Source organism: Rattus norvegicus, chromosome 19 (genome assembly GCF_021556685.1).
Source record: "Rattus norvegicus strain SHRSP/BbbUtx chromosome 19, alternate assembly SHRSP_T2T, whole genome shotgun sequence".
NCBI classification, from domain to species: domain Eukaryota; kingdom Metazoa; phylum Chordata; class Mammalia; order Rodentia; family Muridae; genus Rattus; species Rattus norvegicus.
Window position 1 is genome coordinate 22,558,761 of NC_141552.1, and position 15,506 is coordinate 22,574,266.

The 15,506-nt window shown below is 40.9% G+C and overlaps 2 protein-coding genes across 5 annotated transcripts in view; one reads left to right on the forward strand and one right to left on the reverse strand.

The window, feature by feature from the left end:
• Positions 1-15,506, reverse strand: part of LOC147999107 (uncharacterized) — a 924,037-nt gene that overhangs the window by 590,708 nt on the left and 317,823 nt on the right. The window lies entirely within an intron of this gene.
• Positions 1-15,506, forward strand: part of LOC147999133 (disks large homolog 5-like) — a 190,466-nt gene that overhangs the window by 13,976 nt on the left and 160,984 nt on the right. The gene's annotated exons all lie outside the window — the stretch shown is intronic.

Here is a 15,506-nt window from a genome sequence, read left to right on the forward strand (position 1 = left end):
TATTAATTTTCTTTATTTACCACAAGGTGAAGTTATATCAAGAGCAGATAGACACTTTGTTAACTTTCCCCAAAAGGCATGGAACAGACAGTATGGATAAAAATTGACAGAGATGCTGAATGGCAGGAAGGGACATCATTGTATGTAGGGGAGAGGGTTTTGTCTCATTACAGGATGGGAGACAATTCTGGTTACCCAGGAGATGGATCCAAGCCCAGAATGATAAGAACCGCTCCCTACCCTCAAAGGAATCCAGTTAAACCAGCTACATTTTCTCCTGATGGATGTTCTCAGGAGATGAGGAGGTGTCCTCCATTACTGAGGCCCTGGTTTCTCTTAGTGTCCACAAACAACAATGGATAAGGATCCGTGCAGTGACCAGCCCATTACCTATATGGGGTCAGGTGAAGCGATTAAGCACTGAAAGGAAAAAATGTTGTCTCCTTCAGGAAAGCCCTTTACTGCTGAGCACTTATTCTTAGCAATGTGTGCTTTACTCACGGTTTCTTCTGCTGCGTCCAATGTGAGTTATCGGGCTTATATTCCTTATCCGCCTTTATTTCAACCTGCTACTTGGGGGGAAACAGATGAGGTTTTATACACCACCCCAAGCATTTTATCATCTCTTTGGAATAATTTAACTTTTTGAATAGACGTGATGGAGCTTTGTATAATTTTCCTTATGCTGGATTAATGATGCCTTTGTGTTTAGGACAGAGATCATGCCCACAAATGGGTTATCAAAATTTACTATTCCCAGGAATAAATGTTACAGGCTTCAGGATTGTCAGCTTGGTCTATAACCAAAATTGGAATAGCATTACGTTTGTTAGCGAGCCAGTATATCCTATTTGTGATCAATTTACTTATATAGGCTTAAAATATCACACATGCAGTTGGAAAAATGCCCTGGCATGTTTTGTAAATTATTCAAGATAAATAGATAAATTGGGGTGTTTATGGACAATTTATTAATACATGTTCAAAATGGAATGTTACCACTTGTGATTTGTCAAATGTTACCAGGATGAACGGAGAGAAGAATGAACTTCTTAATGGATCCTTGCTGAGGGAATGTGGAGATGGTGGCATTGCTGATAATCGACTGGCCTCTGTGGAAGATCCTACTGCGTTCCAAGCTCATTTGTGGAAGACTGCCGCTGCATTAAAAGATGTTGTGATTGCTAATGGAAGCTTTTCTGGGCCTGCTCAATCTGCCTCTCAGTATAATTTTATGATATTTAAGAAAGAAAAGCTTACTACTTGTATTCCTATGCCATATTTGTTTTTAATAGGTAGATTTAATTTTAATAATGGATTTCCTTATATTAACTGTCATTTGTATTCATGTATTAATTTATCTGTTCAGTTTACTATGAATCAAGATTCTATTAATATATGCAGCAAAAATATATGTATGGATGCCTGTTAATTTGGGACGTCATTGGTCTCAAGATCCTCTTAATCATGTGATTATTGTTTTTTTTTAATATCTGCTGAAGAGAAGTAAAGGAATTATTGGAGTCATTGTAGCTACTATTTTAAGCCTTATTTCTGTTGCTACTTCGGCAGCCATTTCCAGCATAGCATTAAAAACATCTATGGAGACAAAGCATTTTGTTGAAGACTGGCATAAAGATTCACATGAGTTATGGATAGAGCAAACTAAAATTGATACTAGACTTCAACATCAAGTAGATGTTTCAAAACAAACAGTAGAATGGTTGGGTCGAAAGATGTTACCTATTGAAAAATATGAGGATTTAAGATATGATTGAAATCCTACTACTTTTGTGTTAATGAATATATGGATAATGATACAGAACATGATTGGAAGTTAATTCAAGCCTATTTAGAAGGTAATGAAAGTGCTACAAAAGTAATTAATGCCTTGAAATATGATGTTCGAATATCTTTTGGTAAATAGCTAGAAGATACTACCCCTATGGAAATAGCGAAATTCTTGGGTGATCAATTGACAGGATTAGATCCCAAGGCTTGGCTTCAAAGGATTTTCCATAGCTTGGGAGGAGCTAGTTTTGCCATAATCTTATGTACATTATGTATTATGTTGCTTTATTTTTACATGATTAAACCCCTCCAAGGACATGTAGCTATGTCATGGAAAGTATTACTTTTAAAAAAAAAGAAAAAAGAAGGAATTGTTAAGACATAGAGATGCAGCTCCCAGGCAGGGTCAAGAAAGGCCTGGTGACAGATTCACGTAGGGGCTGGAATTCCACCCTGGAGAACAAAATGTTTTTCTCACTTGGCCCTAAGCTATGTTCTGCTGTGTCCTGTTTCTGTGGAAGTGGTTCTAACGCTCTCTCGGTAATGGTGAGTATATTTTGATTATAATAAGAGAGGTGATTTGTTATATGAATATTTTGAGAAGAAGCCTTTGTTTTTTCGTATTTCTTTGTTTAGTCTTCCCTCAGTTGTTCCTGGTATCCTGGGAATAATGATCTTATGGAATCTTGACAAAATGAAAATTGTAGTTATTCATATTCCTAGCTTTATAAGGATTAATAAAGCTTGCAACTGTGTGCAGTTGCTTCTGCCTTTGCTCTGCACCCCCTGTGTCCTGGGGGTATGCGACCGTACCCAGGGCCCCACCTCACTAGACATTGACAATGGGTCACCCCACAAAACACAGAAGCATCTACCTTAGTCAAAAATGGATATTTTATTGAATGCATACACTAATACTGATCGATCACATCCATAACTAAGATATTAGGGGCATATCAATGGCCCAAAATACATCCCTCTAAACTTATAAAGCGAAGGAAGAAAGAATGAAAGAAAGAAAGAGATAAAGAGAGAAAAAAGAAAGGGAAAAACACAAAAAAACTTAAGCTTCTCATATGAAGTTCGCAGGAAGTATTGTCTGGTGTTCAGTTCTGATTAGACATTTTAGATAGAACAATGCATAGTGACCCTTAATGGGATGGGCCCTATATAAAGCTTTTTGCAATATTGGAATTTTAACAAACCTCATCCAGAACATACAGAAGAGGCAAGGATGTCATCACCATGTCCTTGCTCTCTATAAGTTTATTTATCTGTGTCCCTGATTGTCAGGCATAGAACAGCAACAATCTGAAATAGCTGGTAGACATGGGAAAACGTGGCTAAAACTATAGTTGTGGGTTACACACCTCAACTGTCAAAGGCTAATGCTGTCCTCACAGTCCTTGGAGGTCACTCTTGTAAGTCTATCTAGTGGAAAGTGGAAGCAGGTTTATCTGAGCTCAAAGTGAACCTGGCCAGCCAGGGAGAGGGCAACATGTGATACTTGAGACCCTGTCTAAAACCAGCACAGAAACCCACACTTCATTCAAAGCATCATCTACGAATTCTTTATTATTTACCATTCTCTCCCTACCAGTCTTTCAGTCTGGAATGGTAGAAAAGAACTGGAAATGATCTTTCTATTCTGAGGACCTTGATCTCTCTTTCCTTAGGTCCACATTAAAAATGCACGCAAACAGGTATCACCATCTGAATATCTTAGTATCATCTACTCAGTATATCTAGCCTAATACTGTGCTATGACAATCTCAAGCTTCCTTGAGTGTCGCTGACCTAGCAAGAAGTGTGATGTACTGAGCCCAATCCCAGGGATCCTTTCAAGGGGTTAGAATAAAGCCATCAGAGATGCTCCACTTCTTTGTCCTTAAATTAAATCAAGCTGACACAATGTGAACCTGGTGGATTATTTAACCATGCATCTTTCTCCCAACCCCACGTTTCTGAGTTCATTCCATGGCAGAATTCATGCCCCATCATCCTAGATATTGTTTAGTGGTATGTAATTATTATTATAAAGCTATGTATTAAATTTTGTCATTATGTAAATTTTTGTGGTTTTCACAGTCTTCTTTGATTAACTGTCCTAGTTTTGTAAATTTATCCCCTGTGTTCTCTGGTATTTTATCCCTCCCTCAAACTAAAGTATTCCTTTTAGGATCCTCTACAGAGCTGTCTTACTGGTTATACATCTTTTGTTAAATTTATTTTTAGTGTGGATTAGTCAGCACAGTAGCTGGGCAGCTGCCTGCCCTCCACGGTATCAGATCTACTTTCCAAACAATAACGCTCAACTCTTACTGACTGTGTAGTATCTTGGCTGCTCTTTGTTCCACTTGGACAGCCCTCAGGACCAGGCACTCCTCTCCCTTAACCATGGCTGCTGTCCTCTTCCTCTCCCCTCTCCATCACACATGTTCTTCCTTTATTCTCTGGCTGCTTCTTCCTTCTTCCCTCCTCATGATCCTCTCTAGCAAAGCCCTCAAAGCTCAGCTCCCCCATCTCTCTGCTGTGCAGCTGTTGACTGTTGGCTTCTTTATAATCACAATTATCTGGGAACAGGGTCAGTTTTTTTGGGGTTAGCCAGTCTTGAGTTCTCTAAATTAGAATTAAAATAGAAGCAGAATTAGGCCAATACACTACAGGGAATTCTTTTGTTTTGTTTTGGTTTAATTTTTCTTTTACCTTTTTACTATTTATTTTATTTTTGGCTATTTTATTAATTTGCTATTTTATTTACTTATAGTTCAACTGTGGCCCCCTTTCAAGTATCCCCTCATCAAGCCTTACTTCCCATTTCTGTTCGGCTTTGCCTATATGACAGTGCTCCCCCAACCACACATATCCATTTCCACCTCACACCTCTAGGATCCCAATTTGGTGGGCAACAGGTTTCACAAGAGCCAAGGGCCTACCAGCACATTAAAGCGAGGTAAGTCAATCAATCCTCTTCTACACAGGGACCTAGAACCATAGACCCATTCTTGTATACACTTTGGCTGGCAAAAGTGGTCCCTAGGAGTTGGGGAATTGGTGACAGACGGACTAGTTAAATATTAAAGACCAATGATTGCTGCTTTCGTTTCTTTTTCTGATTGTGGGTGAAATTATGTTTGTGTGCTTGTCTTTTTTTCTTTTTGAAATTATTGCGAAGTGAATAATTTCTTACTTTTGGGGGGTATAGTTTAGCTCATTATCTTTGAGTTTTCCTCCTATTATCATCTATTATGCTGTCTTAGAGAAAAATATTGTTTAAATTTGGATTTCTCATGAAATATCTTGGTTTCTCCATCATGATGATTGAGAATTATGCTGGGTATAGGATCCTGGGTCTGCATTATATCTGTCCAGGATTTCCTGGCTTTTGGAGTCTCTGTTGAGAAGTCTGGTGTAGAGACCCTGAAGGGACAGACCAGATAAACAGTTCTCTGCACCCAAATCCCATGGGAGGGAGAGATAAACCAACAGAGAAGCAGACACGCCTGGGAAACCAGAAGAGACTGCACTCTGCACACATCTCTGACGCCAGAGGAAAACACCAAACGCCATCTGGAACCCTGGTGCACAGAGGCTCCTGGAAAAGACGGCGCTGATCTTCCTGGTTGCTGCTGCCGCAGAGAGCTCGTAGGCAGCACCCCATGAGCGAACTTGAGCCTCGGGATCACAGGTAAGACCAACTTTTCTGCTGCAACTGACCTGCCTGGTGAACTCAAGACACAGGCCCACAGGAACAGCTGAAGACCTGTAGATAGGAAAAACTACACGCCCGAAAGCAGAACACTCTGTCCCCATAACTGGCTGAAAGAAAACAGGAAAACAGGTCTACAGCACTCCTGACACACAGGCTTATAGGACAGTCTAGCCACTGTCAGAAATAGCAGAACAAAGTAACACTAGAGATAATCTGATGGCGAGAGGCAAGTGCAGGAACCCAAGCAACAGAAACCAAGACTACATGGCATCATTGGAGCCCAATTCTCCCACCAAAGCAAACACGGAATATCCAAACACACCAGAAAAGCAAGGTCTAGTTTCAAAGTCCTATTTGATCATGATGCTGGAGGACTTCAAGAAAGACGTGAAGAACTCCCTTAGAGAATAAGTAGAAGCCTACAGAGAGGAATCGCAAAAATCTCTGAAAGAATTCCAGGAAATCATAAATAAACAAGTAGAAACCCATAGAGAGGAGTCACAAAAATCCCTGAAAGAATTCCAGGAAAACACAATCAAACAGTTGAAGGAATTAAAAATGGAAATAGAAGCAATCAAGAAAGAACACATGGAAACAACCCTGGATATAGAAAACCAAAAAAAGAGACAAGGAGCTGTAGATACGAGCTTCACCAACAGAATACAAGAGATGGAAGAGAGAATCTCAGGAGCAGAAGATTCCATAGAAATCATCGACTCAACTTTCACAGATAATATAAAGTGGAAAAAGCTACTGGTCCAAAACATACAGGAAATCCAGGACTCAATGAGAAGATCAAACCTAAGGATAATAGGTATAGAAGAGAGTGAAGACTCCCAGCTCAAAGGACCAGTAAATATCTTCAACAAAATCATAGAAGAAAACTTCCCTAACCTAAAAAACGAGATACCCATAGGCATTCAAGAAGCCTACAGAACTCCAAATAGATTGGACCAGAAAAGAAACACCTCCCGTCACGTAATAGTCAAAACACCAAACACACAAAATAAAGAATATTAAAAGCAGTAAGGGAAAAAGGTCAAGTAACATATAAAGGCAGACCTATCAGAATTACACCAGACTTTTTGCCAGAAACTATGAAAGCCAGAAGATCCTGGACAGATGTCATACAGACCCTAAGAGAACACAAATGGCAGCCCAGGTTACTGTATCCTGCAAAACTCTCAATTAACATAGATGGAGAAACCAAGATATTCCATGACAAAACCAAATTTACACAATATCTTTCTACAAATCCAGCACTACAAAGGATAATAAATGGTAAAGCCCAACATAAGGAGGCAAGCTATACCCTAGAAGAAGCAAGAAACTAATCGTCTTGGCAACAAAACAAAGAGAAGAAAAGCACACAAACATAACCGCACATCCAAATATGAATATAACAGGAAGCAATAATCACTATTCCTGAATATCTCTCAACATCAATGGCCTCAACTCCCCAATAAAAAGACATAGATTAACAAACTGGATACGCAACGAGGACCCTTCATTCTGCTGCCTACAGGAAACACACCTCAGAGACAAAGACAGACACTACCTCAGAGTGAAAGGCTGGAAAACAACTTTCCAAGCAAATAGTCAGAAGAAGCAAGCTGGAGTAGCCATTCTAATATCAAATAAAATCAATTTTCAACTAAAATTCATCAAAAAAGATAAGGAAGGACACTTCATATTCATCAAAGGAAAAATCCACCAAGATGAACTCTCAATCCTAAATATCTATGCCCCAAATACAAGGGCACCTACATACGTAAAAGAAACCTTACAAAAGCTCAAAACACACATTGCACCTCACACAATAATAGTAGGAGACTTCAACACCCAACTCTCATCAATGGACAGATTATGGAAACAGAAATTAAACAGAGACTTAGACAGACTAAGAGAAGTCATGAGACAAATGGACTTAACAGATATTTATAGAACATTCTATCCTAAAGCAAAAGGTTATACCTTCTTCTCAGCTCCTCATGGTACTTTCTCCAAAATTGACCATATAATTGGTCAAAAAACGGGCCTCAACAGGTACAGAAAGATAGAAATAATCCCATGCGTGCTATCGGACAACCACGGCCTAAAACTGGTCTTCAATGACAATAAGGGAAGAATGCCCACATATACATGGAAATTGAAAAATGCTCTACTCAATGATAACCTGGTCAAGGAAGAAATAAAGAAAGAAATTAAAGACTTCTTAGAATTTAATGAAAATGAAGGTACAACATATCCAAACCTATGGGACACAATGAAATCTGTGCTAAGAGGAAAACTCATAGCGCTGAGTGCCTGCAGAAAGAAACAGGAAAGAGCATATGTCAGCACCTTGACAGCACACCTAAAATCTCTAGAACAAAAAGAAGCAAATACACCCAGGAGGAGTAGAAGGCAGGAAATAATCAAACTCAGGGCTGAAATCAACCAAGTAGAAACAAAAAGGACCATAGAAAGAATCAACAGAACCAAAAGTTGGTTCTTTGAGAAAATCAACAAGATAGATAAACCCTTAGCCAGACTAACGAGAGGACACAGAGAGTGTGTCCAAATTAACAAAATCAGAAATGAAAAGGGAGACATAACTACAGATTCAGAGGAAATTCAAAAAATCATCAGATCTTACTATAAAAGCCTATATTCAACAAAACTTGAAAATCTGCAGGAAATGGACAATTTCCTAGACAGGTACCAGCTACCGAAGTTAAATCAGGAACAGATAAACCAGTTAAAGAACCCCATAACTCCTAAGGAAATAGAAGCAGTCATTAAAGGTGTCCCAACCAAAAAGAGCCCAGGTCCAGACGGGTTTAGTGCAGAATTCTATCAGACCTTCATAGAAGTCCTCGTACCAATATTATCCAAAGTATTCCACAAAATTGAAACAGATGGAGCCCTACCGAATTCCTTCTATGAAGCCACAATTACTCTTATACCTAACCACACAAAGACCCAACAAAGAAAGAGAACTTCAGACCAATTTCCCTTATGAATATCGACGCAAAAATACTCAATTAAATTCTGGCAAACCGAATCCAAGAGCACATCAAAACAATCATCCACCATGATCAAGTAGGCTTCATCCCAGGCATGCAGGGATGGTTTAATATACGGAAAACCATCAACGTGATCCATTATATAAACAAACTGAAAGAACAGAACCACATGATCATTTCATTAGATGCTGAGAAAGCATTTGACAAAATTCAACACCCCTTCATGATAAAAGTCCTGGAAAGAATAGGAATTCAAGGCTCATACCTAAACATAGTAAAAGCCATATACAGCAAACCAGTTGCTAACATTAATCTAAATGGAGAGAAACTTGAAGCAATCCCACTAAAATCAGGTACTAGACAAGGCTGCCCACTCTCTCCCTACTTATTCAATATAGTTCTTGAAGTTCTAGCCAGAGCAATCAGACAACAAAAGGAGGTCAAGGGGATACAGATCGGAAAAGAAGAAGTCAAAATATCACTATTTGCAGATGATATGATAGTATATTTATGTGATCCCAAAAGTTCCACCAGAGAACTACTAAAGCTGATAAACAACTTCAGCAAAGTGGCTGGGTATAAAATTAACTCAAATAAATCAGTAGCCTTCCTCTACACAAAAGAGAAACAAGCCGAGAAAGAAATTAGGGAAACGACACCCTTCATAATAGACCCAAATAATATAAAGTACCTCGGTGTGACTTTAACCAAGCAAGTAAAAGATTTGTACAATAAGAACTTCAAGACTCTGAAGAAAGAAATTGAAGAAATCCTCAGAAGATGGAAAGATCTCCCTTGCTCATGGATTGGCAGGATTAATATAGTAAAAATGGCCATTTTACCAAAAGCAACCTACAGATTCAATGCAATCCCCATCAAAAATACCAATCCAATTCTTCAAAGAGTGAGACAGAACAATTTGCAAATTCATCTGGAATAACAAAAAACCCAGGATAGCTAAAAATATCCTCACCAATAAAAGGACTTCAGGGGGAATCACTATCCCTGAACTCAAGCAGTATTACAGAGCAATAGTGATAAAAACTGCATGGTGTTGGTACAGAGACAGACAGATAGACCAATGGAATAGAATTGAAGACCCAGAAATGAACCCACACACCTATGGGCACTTGATTTTTGACAAAGGAGCCAAAACCATCAAATGGAAAAAAGATAGCTTTTTTAGCAAATGGTGGTGGTTCAACTGGAGGTTAACATGTAGAAGAATGCAGATCGATCCATGCTTATCACCCTGTACAAAGCTTAAATCAAGTGGATCAAGGACCTCCACATCAAACCAGACACACTCAAACTAATAGAAGAAAAACTAGAGAAGCATCTGGAACACATGGGCACTGGAAAAAATTTCCTGAACAAAACACCAATGGCTTATGCTCTAAGATCAAGAATCGACAAATGGGATCTCATAAAACTGCAAAGCTTCTGTAAGGCAAAGGACACTGTGGTTAGGACAAAACGGCAACCAACAGATTGGGAAAAGATCTTTACCAATCCCACACAGATAGAGGCCTTCTATCCAAAATATACAAAGAACTCAAGAAGTTAGACCGCAGGGAAACAAATAACCCTATTAAAAATGGGGTTCAGAGCTAAACAAACAATTCACAGTTGAGGAATGCTGAATGGCTGAGAAACACCTAAAGAAATGTTCAACATCTTTAGTCATAAGGGAAATGAAAATCAAAACAACCCTGAGATTTCACCTCACACCAGTGAGAATGGCTAAGATCAAAAATTCAGGTGACAGCAGATGCTGGCGAGGATTCGGAGAAAGAGGAACACTCCTCCATTTTTGGTGGGATTGCAGACTGGTACAACCATTCTGGAAATCAGTGTGGAGGTTCTTCAGAAAATTGGACATTGAAATACCTGAGGATCCAGGTATACCTGTCTTGGGCATATACCCAAAAGATGCCCCAACATATAAAAAAGACACGTGCTCCACTATGTTCATAGCAGCCTTATTTATAATAGTCAGAAGCTGGAAAGAACCCAGATGCTCTTCAACAGAGGAATGGATACAGAAAATGTGGTACATCTACACAGTGGAATATTACTCAGCTATCAAAAACAATGACTTTATTAAATTCATAGACAAATGGTTGGAACTGGAGAATGTCATCCTGAGTGAGGTAACCCAATCACAGAAAAACACACATGGTATGCACTCATTGATAAGTGGCTATTAGCCCAAATGCTTGAATTACCCTAGATGCCTAGAACAAATGAAACTCAAGACGGATGATCAAAATGTGAATGCTTCACTCCTTCTTTAAAAGGGGAACAAGAATACCCTTGGCAGGGAATAGAGAGGCAAAGATTAAAACAGACACAGAAGGAACACCCATTCAGAGCCTGCCCCACATGTGGCCCATACATATACAGCCATCCAATTAGACAAGATGGATGAAGCAAAGAAGTGCAGGCTGACAGGAGCCGGATGTAGATCGCTCCTGAGAGACACAGCCAGAATACAACAAATACAGAGGTGAATGCCAGTAGCAAACCACTGAATTGAGAATAGGACCCCCGTTGAAGGAATCAGAGAAAGAACTGGAAGAGCTTGAAGGGGCTCGAGACCCCTTATGAACAACAATGCCAAGCAACCAGAGCTTCCAGGGACTAAGCCACTACCTAAAGACTATACATGGACTGACCCTGGACTCTGACCCCATAGGTAGCAATGAATATCCTAGTAAGAGCACCAGTGGAAGGGAAAGCCCTGGGTCCTGCTAAGACTGAACCCCCAGTGAACTAGATTGTTGGGGGGAGGGCGGCAAGGGGGGGAGTATGGGGAGGGGAGCACCCATAAAGACGGGGAGGGGGGATGGGGATGTTTGCCCGGAAACACTCGAAATATATATAAGAAATACTCAAGTTAATAAAAAAAAAGAGAAGTCTGGTGTAATTCAGATAGGTCTGAATTAATTTGTTACTGCATATTTATACCTTACCCCTTTTAATATTCTTTCTTTGATCTGTGCATTTAGGGTTTTAATTGTTATGTGAATGGAGGTATTTTTTCTGGTCTGCTCCCATCTGTCAGCTTCTATGGCAGTGGTTCTCAACACTCCTAGTGCTGCACACCTGTAATACAGCGCTTCATGCTGTGATGACTCCCACCATAAAATTATTTCAGTACTACTTCATAACTAATATTGCTACTCTTATAAGTCATAATATGCAAGGTATCTGATATACATTCTTTGTGAGTGGTCGTAGCCCAGAGTTTGAGAAACATTGCATTATATACATTTTTTTTTAAAAGAGAGGCCTTCATCTAAGAAGATCCTGACACAGGTGTAAGAGCAGAGACACCCTGACGTAGTGACAAGTTAGGAGGCCCAAGGCCGCTTGCCTTAATGGCAACAGAGATTCCTGGGTAAAGGCACAATCTGAAATCACTGTTCCAGGACATTTCTTACCTCAGTTTCCCCCCATTACACGGTGTGTCTGCTTGGCCATGTCTGTCCAGGAAGCCAGTCCCTGTAGTCTCTAATACAGACAGAATGCTAAAGGCAAGAATGTTTTCCCTCTGTTGGCTCCAAGTCACTTCTATAGAAGTAAGTTCAAATCACCCGTGGGTAAATGTGTCTCTCTCACATAATGTGTGAGACTTGAAATGTCATCCATTTGAGTTGACAGAAACCAACTCTCACTTCAGATTTACAGCTGACCAACAGTTAGTTTCAGGAGAATGAAGAAGCTGGCCAGGCCTGCAGAGTCAGATCTCCTCCCTGCCTGGGACAATCCCACCCACTGCAGATTTCAGCTTCACCTAGCAGCTGTTATCAGAAAATCTGACCTTAAGGTTCTGAAGTCCACACATGCAAACACCCTAAAGTTGTTAGATGGTGGATATGGGGTTTTTCTCCAATTTAAAATCATTCAGGCCTCTTTTCTCCCCTGGGATGCACTCTGTTCTCTCAGGTCTGTTCTTCTCAGAAGTCAACTCTCAGAAGGGGCACTTTGCTCTAACTCCTCCATGGGACCCACCCAGCATTGTGACTGGAGGATCCTATGGAGTTGTAGCTCTGAGCTGGGAGGGGGAGCTCTCACCCTGACAAGGAGAAGCCTGTTTTCACAGCTGATCTGGATCTGAGGAAAAGGTGCTTTTAAAGAAGCCTGTGAAAGTGTCTCCTGCAGGAGAGCCCACCGTGCAGGGAAAGTCACACAAGACAGGGAAAAGTAGCTTCCCAACTTTCCCAGGGCTCTCAAACCAGGGAGAGTACCTGATTTCAGAGAGTTTGAGAAAGGCCTCCATCTCCCTGAAAGACTTCCCTCAATCATAAGTCCCACCACTATCCCAGCCTCAGCAAAGCCCTCCACCTGCCAGTTCCTTCCAAAGGAAACTCAGTGTGGAGAATTGAGGATAACACTTCTAGGAAAAGGGAGACACAAGCCTCTGGGGGTCCTGGCCTGGGGTCTGTCCCTTAGGCTCTCCTCACTTCCCCTAGGTGCCTAGGGCAGAGGCAGGGTCAGGGGTAGGGGGAGGGGCAAGTTCATGGTCAGGGGCAGGGTCAGGGGCAAGCAGTGACCTCCAGACAAAAGTTAGGCTTTGGGTGCATGGAACAGGCAGCAGCAGAGCTCGCCCTGCCCTCCTCCTCTCTGGAGTGGGAAAGCATGGAGACCTGAGAGGTTGGGAAGAGTTGGGGAACTCACAGCTGCTTTTCCTCTGACTGCAACTGCAGTGCAGGGCCAAAGAAGCCAGAGAGTCTCAGGGGATCCCCCCATTTCCTGATGTCATTGTCCTTGTGGATGTCCAGGATGAAGGCTGTGCTTGGCTGGGCCAGAAGCCCCGCAGACAGGTAGAAGATGCACAACTGGCCTGTGACCTCCCTGGGCACCCACTGGGACCCAGCTCAAGTGGCCACAGACACTCACCATGCACCCTGCCCCAGCCCTAAGCCTGTGCACACCAAGGCCATAGCACCTCTGCTAGTCCCTCCCACCATGAGTACTCCACCTTGGCCCCCTGGCTTGCTTACACTCTCTGTAGGGAGCTCCTTGTGTGGTTTAGACACCAGGTTGATTATGACATCAGAGAAGGAGTTTGACAATGTTCCTTCTCTTTCAATATAGTGGAATAATTGAAGCACTATTGTTATTAGGTCTTCATTAAAAGTCTGATAGGATTCTGCATTAAAGCCATATGGCCTGAGATTTCGCTTTTTAATTTTTGGAGGGGCAAGCTATACTGACTGTATCTATTTTCTTCTGAGAATTATCCATGTACCTTCCCAGATCTGTGTTTATGTTGGTAATTGTTATCTGTCTAGAAAATACCAATATCAAATAGATTTTCAGTTTTCTTGAGTAAAGGCCTCTGAGATAAGACCTAATGATTGTTGAATTTGTTCATTGTCTATTGTTAGATCCCTCTTTCCATTTCTAATTGAGTCAACTTAAGTATTGTCTATGGTATGCAGTTTGTTTGTGGAGGAGTTGCCTATGTGGTGGATCTTCTCAACAAAAATACAAAAAAAGAAACAAACAACAAAACAAACAAACAAAAAAAACCAAAAAGACCCAAACCACAGACCTTGCTTCCCTTCACACTTTGTATTTTTCACTTTTTTTGTAACTGACTAATTTGATTTGAGCCCTGAATTAATTTCCTGCCATCAAATCCTACCTGACATTCTATGGGATCAGGTTTGGCCTCATCTTGGTAAGAGCAACATATAACTACTGAAGCTTTTTCTGCTCTCTATAGTTGTGATGACGTCAAAACCTTACTGAAAACAATGCACAGCACGTTTTAGGCTGTATTAAAGCAGCCCACCATTTCAGTGTTCCCTGCAAGGTGCCATGGGACAGTATTAGCATATGTCTGCATGTAACTTGACAGTTTTCATTAGGGACTACACACACACACACACACACACACACACACACACACTTTTCTGACATGGTGCACATTCTTTGCACACAAAGAAGAAAGTGAGCAGTAATGAAAACACACCAATAATGGAATTGATGGAGGGAGCTGTGGGGAACCTGGGGCTTAGAGAGGCCCTGTGCAGGCTCTCCTTTTGTTGGAGGAGAAACTTCACGTGCAATGTGGTTCTTTATTTTCTTTCTCTAAAGCACAGAGGTCTAGGGTGGAACACAGGGCTTTGAGCATGTTCGGCAAGTACAGTCCCAATGAATTAAATCCTAGGGCTGGAACCTATTAATCTTCTACAAAATTACAGAGCAGCCTGGATGAAGACTCTCAGCTTCAAAGGTGGACATCTCAAGACAGGCACTGGACAATGGCTGACAGACTTGACCGAAGACTGGAAATGTTTTGCTATCTCACAGGAAAAGAAGGCCCCTCCCACTACACTGTACTCTAAGGACAGTTTATTCAGGTTAGGATGACATGAACTATTGTCTCAGGTCACAGATGTCAGCACAAAGTATCCAAGGTATTGTATGCCAATGGTAGCATCAACAGAACAAAGCACACAGTGTCATGAAGACATAAATTATGAGTTTGTGTAGCAAGACCCAGGCCTCTTCCAGGGTCTTAGATAGTAACTGAGAACCTCAAATACGGTGGTGATGTGATAGTGTGGTGTGAATCTAGTTACAACTAGTTTCTATTGTGACACAGATGACTCTTTTTGTGTCATGTTCAGCTTATAATGAATGACTAGACCTAAGCATGAGAATAACCAAATACTACATTGCTTCTCTAGCTGCTGAGCTTTTAAAAGCCCTGGTGTGACAGCAAGCTTTTGTGGACATTCTGGATTATTCCTTCTGTACTTTAACTCTCTGAGTCACCTCCACTCTCAGTAAGTTAGTTCAATTCCATAAATTGGAAATCAGTCACCTGGAAAAAATACATTCTCAATACAATCCCAGATTTGCCATGGAAAAAGGGTAGCTTGAACTGTCCCACCTAGGTTGGGCTTGCACAGGCCTGCTCTCCAACAGAAACCTGTGTTCACAGCTGCAGGCTACATTCACTATGGATGCTTTGA